General features: G+C 41.1%; 1 pseudogene; it reads right to left on the bottom strand.

Moving 5' to 3' along the window:
- Positions 1–751: 751 nt before the first annotated feature.
- Positions 752–2,083, bottom strand: LOC149155535 (fatty acid elongase 3-like pseudogene; annotated as a pseudogene).
- Between the last annotated feature and the right edge of the window lie 7,257 nt (positions 2,084–9,340).

Raw genomic sequence — 9,340 nt, 5'->3', positions numbered from 1 at the left:
AAATTGAAGCCGCTTTTAAATGAAGTTTCTCAACGCAAGACGTTTATATCAAAGATGCCACTTACGGAAAACGTTAACCTCGTTTATAAACGAATTGGTTTATCCGATTCAGCCGAAAAATATTATATAAACCAATGACTTCTGAATATTTTTTTGGTGGATTATATACAAAAATAGCTTCAGTCTAAAGAGCCCACAATTTTGTCTAGAAACTTGTAGAAATTCAGGTGGTATTTTGAGAAAGTTTAGTAAAAAATTGGAAATCCCAATTACAGTCGTCAAGTTTCAGGATTTGGATTTTGAGTGTTCTCAGTTTTTTAATGGTGTTGAATCCATTTCCACTAAAATAATATTCAAACATTATAGAGAACCCTAAGTCGCTGATCAAAATTGTGGCGGGTTTTCTGTGGCTGGTCAAAATTGTGGCGGCCTTGGCAGAGAACGCCTCTTTTCGGTGGCTGGTCAAAATTGTGGCGGCCTTGGCAGAGAACGCCTCTTTTCGGTGGCTGCTCAAAATTGTGGCGGCCTTGGCAGAGAACGCCTCTTTTCGGTGGCTGCTCAAAATTGTGGCGGCCTTGGCAGAGAACGCGCTCTTTTTGGTGGCTGCTCAAAATTGTGGCGGCCTAGGCAGAGAACGCCTTTCTTCGGTGGCGGCCTTGGCAGAGAACGCCTTTTTTCGGTGGCTGATCCTTAAAGGAGATAAATCAATTTTAAATGAAATGAATTTATGGTCCATACGGAGATGGCTATGTTACAGTTTATTACCATTTGAGGCAGAGATTTTTCATTTTCAAATTTACCATTACAAGGATACACAGAACCCTCTTTCGCAAGCTACAGGAAATAGCTCTCCCCACATCATTACTGCGGCTGCACTTTCAGCCAGCATCTGACAATAACAGAGGAGATGGTCAGGTGAATGTATTCGTTGTCACAAGTGCTTCTTGTTCTTCATCGTCATGTCGTGCTCGGTATTCACTGATTTGGCGTTGCTGCATCTTTGCTTGATGTACAAGTTGAGGAACAGCCAGAGAAGCGTAACGTTGGAAAGGGCATCGAAAAGTAACGCGCCAATTCCGTTGCAGCCTTCCTTGCCTGTGAAGTGTCGCGCAAGAAGAGCAACGTAGGTGAGCAATGTGAATGCCAAGTGCACCATCTGGCAATTGGCGGGCAGAAAAGAGGACCAGCAACCCCAACCGATGCTGCGGCAGAGGAAATACGAATAAACCACGACATAGAGAAGCGTGGTGGCGAGGATGGTCACGATCTGCAGCGACTGCGAGAACTCCAGCCACGCGTAGCACACGAAAACGACCGCGACGCGGTGGAAAACGTGGAGGAAGGTGAGGGGCTTCTTGCGGAGGATCCATATGACGGTGTCGAAGAGCTGGTGGTACTTTGTGAGGTAGAAGATGTATGACCAGAAGAACACTCTGCCAGAGGGGCGCGTGCCCAGGGGAAAGCACATCACCCATTCCGCCGCGTTTTTAAATTTCCTACTCCAAATCCATCTCGTCTCTCTGAGCTCCACCGCCGTGGCTTCCCAGCAGCCCAAGAAGATGGCCACTGAAGCTAGGACCACGCAGAGGTTATGAATGGCAGGGATAGGACCCAGAGGCAACGGCCTTTTCCTTGGTATGAGCAGAATCTTGAGAAGCAAAATTAGCAACAGGTAGGAGGCAATGGCAAGAAGGGGGAAGTGCCACGTAGAACCCCAAGTGTGATGGTCCCATCTGAAATGCGTGACCATGGGTTGCTCTGCTAACAAGAATCTCACGCCGCCCCTTATATCCCCGCTCCATCTCCATGTCTGGTTACTCATTTGTAAACAAAAATGAAACCCTCGCAACCAGAAAAAACAAACTCCGAGATGGCTCCCGACAAATCGCGATCCTGATGAAATGGAAATACGAAGAGTGGCCAGAGAATCAAATTTCCCAACGGTGGAGAGAATTCCCAGATGTGTAACAGCTTCACCACACCGATTAGAGACGCAATATGGGCTTGCTGGCCTGTTTACCTGTTCTATTCTCTCCGCGCGCAATATATAATGTAATGGTTTTTGGGAAAAGTATCGACACCGCCCAGAAAACCAGATGTTAAATTAGAGGGCGAAAGATCTTTGGGTTTGAAGACTCATTCAAAAGACCACACGGACGGAATAAAATACGTTCTCCGTGTACGTTGAGATACGGGAAAAGAGTTGAATTCTATTTTGAGAACCGGGCTTTTCACGACACAGTATCTCAGTAAGACGGTTAGACCACAGAGGAATATTTTTTAAGTGTAGTTTAAGGAGTAGTCTACCTAGGCGGAGGAATGGGCCGGTTTCCATCACCGCTCGGAAAAACTTCCGGTTCCGGCCGCCGGAAATTCCTCCGCCTAGCTCCGCCACCAGCCGCGAGCTCCGCCCAGCGCCGCCGCGAACACCGCCCAGTTCAATTTCGTAGACTGCCCTATACCAACAAGCATGGATGCGTGGCGCAATGGTAGCGCGCCCAGCGCCGCCGCGAACACCGCCCAGTTCAATTTCGTAGACTGCCCTATACCAACAAGCATGGATGCGTGGCGCAATGGTAGCGCGTCCGACTCTGGAATATGAGGTTACGTGTTCGATTCACAGGTTCGATGTTGTGAGTTCATCTTTATTTTTGGTCCAGTTCAATTCCACGAACAATCATGTGGGTATGAACTTGCTCAGCCTCTTTGAGGGCTTTCAGATTGCCACACGCCAAGAATACACAAGCATAACTTTTAGAGTCTATGCAAATTGATCTCTGCAGAACAACCAGTGCTTCTTTTAATCTGTTCTCTCTGCACAATGCACTGATATCTGTGGCATTGGCAGTGACATAGTTATTAATGTTTTGGCATTTGTCCATTGCAATTCCAATCGCAGGGTTTGTGATGGTGTTTTGCAGTAGTTTTCCATAGAAACGCCTGCTGCTGTTCTTGTGATTGACTGCCACGGACATTGACATCGACATTGGAGTGACCACAAATGCATGGCGTTCACTCCAATGTCGATGTCAATGTCCGTGGCAGCCAATCACAAGAACAGCAGCAGGCGTTTCTATGGAAAACTACTGCAAAACACCATCACAAACCCTGCGATTGGAATTGCAATGGACAAATGCCAAAACATTAATAACTATGTCACTGCCAATGCCACAGATATCAGTGCATTGTGCAGAGAGAACAGATTAAAAGAAGCACTGGTTGTTCTGCAGAGATCAATTTGCATAGACTCTAAAAGTTATGCTTGTGTATTCTTGGCGTGTGGCAATCTGAAAGCCCTCAAAGAGGCTGAGCAAGTTCATACCCACATGATTGTTCGTGGAATTGAACTGGACCAAAAATAAAGATGAACTCACAACATCGAACCTGTGAATCGAACACGTAACCTCATATTCTGGAGTCGGACGCGCGCATCCACGCTTGTTGGTATAGGGCAGTCTACGAAATTGAACTGGGCGGTGTTCGCGGCGGCGCTGGGCGGAGCTCGCGGCGGGTGGCGAATTGCATGTTGCACCAGTTTAGTTGTATTATTTTATTAAATAAATAATTTTTTATTAGAGAAACCCAGAGAGAACATTGCCGATTTAATTAAAACACCCATGGGAAAAATAGAAGCCGTTTTCAAATGAAATTTCTGATCACAAGACGTTTAAATCAAATATGCCACTCACGGAAAACGTTAATCTCCTTTATAAACTAATTGCTTTTTCAGAAACACGAGGATAAGAAGGTTAAAGATAATTAATTACTCTGATATGGAGAGTTATTTAAATTAAGAGAATCAGTGAAAATGAAAGTGAAGTCGCATTAACTCATATTATGGGTAAAGTTAAATTTAATGTGTGGTTGCATATAAAATTATTTTAAAAACTTTAATAAATTTATTGTAATTATCAAATTTTATTTTAATTTATATTATAATGTATTAAATTTTATGTCTTATATCCTCTTTGTTTCCCATAAAAAGATATTATTAAAATGTAATTTAATTACATATTGAGCTAGTTTAGTTGTATTATTTTATTAAATAAATATTTTTAATTAGAGAAATCCAGAGAGAACATGGCCGATTTAATTAAACACCTATTGAAAAAATTGAAGCCATTTTTAAATGAAGTTTCTCAACGCAAGATTAAATTGAAGCCACTTACGGAAAACGTTAACCTCGTTTATAAACAAATTAGTTTATCATAAACACAAGGACAATCGGGAGATTGTAAGATTGTATCCGATTCAGCCGAAAAATTTACGAGCTCCAAAGAATTTGTGTGATATTTCGGGTTTCTTCCCGAGCCGAGAAAACGTTGACGTCGACACCCAAATGGATTTTATTAATTCTTTTCCATGCATGTTTTGGGTATTATTTTGAGGAGTTGATTTAAAAGTTGTTTTTTATTTAAACAAAGTGTTTTTTTGGTAAAAATCACATGGCGAGAATTTTTTGGCCAACGGATGAAGAGGCAGACCATGGCAAAGTCTTAAATAGAGAGTAATGTAGAGACATAAATAACTGCTATATTTGAACAATTTGTTTAAATTATAATATTAATTTATTAATATATTAAAAACAAATATTATTAAGTAACGGTTATATTTCTCTTCTGGAAGAAATATGGAAAGTAAAGCAGTCCAAGAAGTTCAATAAGCTCTCGGAGAAATTCATCTCGCAACCTAATAAGTCTAGTTGCTTTCGTGGTCCTTCCAGAAGCAAAATTAATTCTAATCAAATCTCTGCTCTCCGATCTTGGGTTGACGGTGTTTCTCACCCTTCTGCCATCGAAGGTGAAGCTGGAACAATCTCATGACAGATTCCCTCAGGTTGGTTGTTTGTTAATTCTTCTTTGGTTTTTGTTGGTTTTAATAATAGTGGAAGTGATTATATTAATAATAATATTCAATTAAATAATAATAATAATTGGTTGAATAGTAATACTAATAATAGTGATTATATTTTCACCAAACATAGAAATAATAATATTAAGAATAGCAATAATAATTTATGTTTGGATGATGATGATAATAATAATAATATCACTAGACGTAATAAGAATAATAATGTTAATGAGGTTAGTGACTCTGTTTTCAATTTTGATAATTGTAATAATAATAGGATTGGTAATAAGACTCTAAGTTTGGATCATATTGGTTGTTCTAATTTTATTTCCTCTTCTAGTAATAGAGTTGTCAATCTCTCCCGGATGCGGGTGCTGACACGCTCAAGGACGGTGAGCCACATGCCACGCATGTGCCACCCCAGGTGAACAGCACGGCCTCTTGAAGAAACGCCGGCTTAGATATCTGGTTCAATCTTTGAGTCTGAAGCATTCAATACAGAGCGATCGGGGTAGTAGTATGCAGTTAATGCACACAGGCTACGAGGGAATTGAGTCCGTTAAGGTGCCGAGGACGCGATGCAGATACAGAGGAATGTTGGATTTAGGGAAGAGAAGGTTCAGAACGCTGCGCGGAGAGTGGAGGTCTGGCCATCCTGGAACGCAGGTGGGAGCTCTAGCTGTGGGCAATGCTATGGGAGGGATAAGCAATTCGGAAGCAATCCAGAACAATTGGCTATACGAGCCAGCTTACTCGCAAAAGAATTCATCTCAGTGGTGGTTGCGCTCAGTAATCGAGCCCAAGGCACTTCTCAGGCATTCAAGGAAGGCTGCAAGGTATACATGGCGAAAGTGCGGGAGCGACAACCCTGTAGGAGAGGGCCATTGCGTGGCTCTTCGTCCCGACAACCTGCAGCAAACGAGCATCACCATTGTTGCTGTTGCTACTGTCATTGAAGAGCTAGAGCAATTCCGCTTCCAGCTGAGCAATTCTTGGAGGTTGGCGGTGCCAGAGAGGGAGAGCCTATGCTGCCCGCGTTTGGCTCGGTCATTTTCACTTTGGGTGGCTCAGCAGATAATGTTGGGCTCAATGCCCACGTCTCAGTCCTGTTCACCAAATTACCTGAAGGAACGGAAGCTGGGAATCAGCAGGGCACGTTGGAAACGCCTCAGGGAGATTCTGGAGGGGAAGCTTCAGCGGCGCCACCACCAATGCCACCGGGAGGTTCTGGAGAGGTTGTTACAGCTGTGCAACCATCGATGGAAGCAAGCAGCAGGGGGAAGGAACCTATGCAGGCCCCCTCACTTACATTGGGGCCGGCACCTCCGGGCATTGACGAGGAAAAATGGAGGGCGATGTGGGAAGGCGTCGAAGAGGGACATGGATGGGCGTACATCAAGGAAGATAAAAGCCTCTGTGAAGACGCTGAGGCACATCTCGCAGCTATCCGTCCACCCTCAGCCCGATTCCAGGATTGAAGCAACAGCGGGTAATTTGGTTTTGCAATTCGGTTATGTTTATTGGCAGCAGACACCTCTGTCTCTGTCTTGTTCATGTTTGTATGGTCTCTGGTCAATTCTCTACACTGTTCAGTTTATGTTGGTTCAGTTTTGGCTGTCTGATAGCCATAGCACTCAGTCAATATCAGTAGTAAGCCCCTGCGTGGGCAGTCCTGTGTCTATTTTGTGTAAAGTTGCACCTTAGTGCATTAGTTTTCATGTCTGTTGGGCCTCTCTGGAGGAATTTTGTTAATTTTGGCAACGATTATGGGAAGTCTAGTCGGTGCTGCCCCTGCGCGGGAGCTTTTGGAAGCTGGGAATTTTGTAGATGCTGCCCCTGCGTGGGAGCTCTCTGCGCTCAAGCCAAGAAATCTAGGGTGCATTTGCTGGCCCTGGCAGGCATGTCTCACTGTTTGTAAAAGTTTTCATGTACATATAATACAATAGTTTAGATAGTCTTTTACCGAGAAAAATAGAGTTGTCAATCTCTCTAGCTTTTCTTTTGATCGCCTTGTCTTTAGTCTTTTGGAGAAATGTTTAAATTTTTCTCTTGCTCCTAGAAAGATCCCGGTCGACGATATCATCTGTGACATTGAATATGGTATTAGAGACTTACCGGACGTCACTAAATATATCATTCATCAAGACTGTGCGGTTGTCTTTAGAAAGGCAAAGCCCCCCAAGAATAACATAAGCAAACATGAGTTTGATGCTCTCAAATCGTTAAACAATAATAAGAATATTGTTGTTCTCAAAGCCGACAAAGGTGGTGTTGTGGTTATTCTTGATAAAGATGATTACCGTCGTAAGATGTTGGACCACCTCCATAATAGCGGGAGCTATAGGAAACTCAACAAGGATCCTCTGGAGAAGATTTCCAAAAGTGTGGCTCTTGCTATAAAGGCCAGTAGCTTGGTCAACTCGTTCAGTCATAAGCTTATGGAAAGTTGCCCTCTTACCCCCAGAATCTATGGTCTGCCAAAGATTCACAAGGGGCTCCTCTGAGACCGATTCTCAACACGATAGGAGGGCCAACTTATCTTCTTGCTAAATATTTAGCCCAGAAGCTTAAGCCCCTTGTTGGCCATACAAAATCCTTCGTCAAGGACTCTGCATCGTTTGCTAATGAGTTAAAGAGTTTCAAGCTTGATCCAGATGAAAAGCTTGTGAGATTTGATGTGGTCTCTCTCTACACTAATATCCCTATCAACGAGGCCATCAAAGTCATCAAGCGCATCATAGATCCTGATACGGCTTATTTAGTTGGTATTTGTCTTACTTCTACTTTATTTTCATTCGATGGGGAATTCTATGAACAAACTTGCGGCGTCACCATGGGTTCCCCCCTCTCCCATGTGGTAGCTAATCTATTCATGGAGGATTTTGAATCAAAGGCCTTAGCCTCTTCTCGTCTTCTGCCTAAGTTGTGGAAGAGGTTTGTGGATGACACTTTTGTCATCTAATCCCATGGTGAAGAAAAGTTGGAACTATTTTTCCTCCATCTTAACAATCAATCTAGTTCTATAAAGTTCACCATGGAATCTGAATGTAATGGTAGTATTCCCTTCCTTGACGTCCTCCTCTCAAGGAATGATAATGGCTCTTTCTCTCATCAGGTATATCGTAAGAAAACTCATACGAAACAATATCTTCATGCTAATTCTCATCATTTCCCAGCTCAAAAGCTTGGTGTTCTCAACACCTTAGCAACTAGAGCTTTAAGAGTTTCTGATGAAAACCATCTCAAGGAAGAGAAAGAACATCTCCTAAGAGTTTTATTTAATAATGGGTATAGTAGACACCAATGTACTAAGGCTTTCCTCAAGGCTGAAAAAGGTCCTAGTACTAAGAAAGATACCAAGGATGGATTTTCTGGTGTTCATCTTCCTTTTATCCAATGGGCCACTAATAAGATTGCAAGGATCCTAAGGAAGCATAAGGTGGCTTCAACCTTTCGACCTTTAAATACCAGACGGAGCTCCCTTAGATATGTAAAAAGACCCAGTGGACCCCAAGAATATGAAGGGTGTTTACGTTATCCCATTCTCTTGTGGGATTCCCTACATTGGTGAGACTGGTCGCTCGATTAATCAAAGGATTTGTGAGCATGTTGCTGACATCAAGCATGGCAGGACCCACTCCTCTGCTTTGGCGAAGCATGCAGATAAATCTAAGCATCGCATCTGCATTGAGATGGCCCAAGTCGTTGCTAAGGTTAGTCATTTTCATCGTCGAAAATTAAGGGAGGCCCTAGAAATTGAAAAAATACCCAATAATTTGAATAGAGATGATGGTTAGAATATTAGTAGAAGTTGCGTCCCAGTCTTGTCTTCCTAGTTGTATTTTTATTTATTTTTTTGTTAAATGTATGTAGGTATTGGCATCCTTTTTATAGTATTTGTTGTTGATTTATTCTTCATTAGAGTTTATTCTCTTGATCCTTCGTTTTTTTATGTATTTTATCACCATATTCGTTCTTAACTACTTTTATTATTTTTGTTATTTGTTTAATGGACCTGAGCCCCATATTTTATTGTTGACCCCGTTTTATTTATTGATTATTTTTCTTTAGATATATATATGTTTTTGTTTATATATATATATATATATATATATATATATATATATATATATATATATATATATATATTCACTTGTGTATATTTTTGTTTTATTTTATTTATTTTTCCATTAATTATTTTTAATTTATTTTATTTTATTTCCATTAGTTATTTTATTTATCAAATGATCTTGTCTCGATTAGGGCCTTTATTCGTTTTTATAATTTTTGACTCCCCTCCTTTAAAGTTTGACTTTGATTATTTATTTTAAAAACTCGTTGTTTAATATAGCAGTTGCTTATTAATAATTTTTAATAAATTAATAAACTAATATCATTATTTAAATATTATTTTTCAAGAACTAGTAATATTTGGTTTTAATAAATTAATTTAAATATTATTTTTAAAAAACTAGCTATTAATATTTTT

Source organism: Pinus tabuliformis, chromosome 9 (assembly GCF_031772625.1).
Source record: "Pinus tabuliformis cultivar Carrire ecotype Pingquan chromosome 9, CPIR1, whole genome shotgun sequence".
Classification (NCBI taxonomy): domain Eukaryota; kingdom Viridiplantae; phylum Streptophyta; class Pinopsida; order Pinales; family Pinaceae; genus Pinus; species Pinus tabuliformis.
This window is presented reverse-complemented; position numbering and strand designations above follow the sequence as displayed.